General features: G+C 54.4%; 1 pseudogene; it reads right to left on the minus strand.

Annotated features, from left to right (window-relative positions):
* Positions 1 to 314: 314 nt before the first annotated feature.
* On the minus strand, positions 315 to 816 carry LOC125758648 (uncharacterized; annotated as a pseudogene).
* Between the last annotated feature and the right edge of the window lie 331 nt (positions 817 to 1,147).

A 1,147-nucleotide genomic window follows, 5' to 3' on the forward strand; every position in this document is an offset into this window, starting at 1 on the left:
ACAGAATCGAGACAGCAGAGCCTGTGTCTACGAGGAGACGTACGGGCACGTCCTGCACGAGGGTATCCACATGTATTGCTGCTTTTTTCTGCCGGGCGAGAAGCAACACGTTGAGGTCTTCGGATATATTGCAGGTATCAACCTCTCGGACAGCTAGTGCCCGCTCGTCTGGCATGCCGCTCCGACATACGAAGACGGCATTCGTGCTTCTGTACGGGCTGGCATCTGATGTTTATCCACCTTTTGGATGCTCGCGGCTGATGACTGTAGCTCAAGCGAGTATTTCGTGGCTTCTTCAATGTTGTTCGAGATAGTCAGCGCACGTTCAAGCGTAAGCGAAGTTCCTTCCAGAAGTAGGCGTTCCCGAAGAACATGGTTGCTCGTTTTCGCTACAAGCTGGTCACGAATGAAGTCGTCAGTTTGCTCCCCAAAGTTGCAGGACAATGCCAACTCGCGCAGTGTCGTTACGAATGCTGCTGCGGTCTCCCCAGGCAGTTGGGTGCGCTGTCCGAACCGGTGCCGTTCCACGACGATGTTCGTTTTAGCAGTAAAGTAGGCGTCCAACGTAGCCACCGCTGCATCGTACTCGTCGCTCGGGCCGCTTTCTTCTTTTCCCGCTGTATGCGGTAACGCGTAGTACAATCGCTGGCCTTCCACCCCCAAGCAGTGCAACAGCAAAGCTTTACGGCGAGCAGATGAGTGGACGTCGCTCCCCGATGCGAGGAGATAATTCTTGAAAAGGCGGTGCCACTGCGTCCACGGAAGGGTAGGCTTCCCGGGCGTCGGCAGGAACTCGGGCGGTTGGTGCAGGCTCATTGCTTCAGCTTTCGGTCACTTCACCACTCGTCGCCAACTGTGGTATCCGCCGCCATGCTCTGCCGAACTACGTCGGAGAGCCGCAGGGTCGCGAAGTACCTACACCGACCCAGTACCTCAAACAACTCTGTTTATTCTTAGTCCGTGATAGTTAATATACCCAGATGTTAGCTGACATGATAAGGCGCGTGCGCGTGCATCTGCGCGTGCCTAGGGCTATCAGATGATAACGCACATGCTGAATACAACAAATAGCTGCTCCACTAAACCAGCTACTTGCTTCCGACGTTCCCTTTCTGTGGTCTGAAGAATGCCAAACAGCATTCGACCT

This window comes from Rhipicephalus sanguineus, chromosome 5 (assembly GCF_013339695.2).
Source record: "Rhipicephalus sanguineus isolate Rsan-2018 chromosome 5, BIME_Rsan_1.4, whole genome shotgun sequence".
Taxonomy (NCBI): Eukaryota; Metazoa; Arthropoda; class Arachnida; order Ixodida; family Ixodidae; genus Rhipicephalus; species Rhipicephalus sanguineus.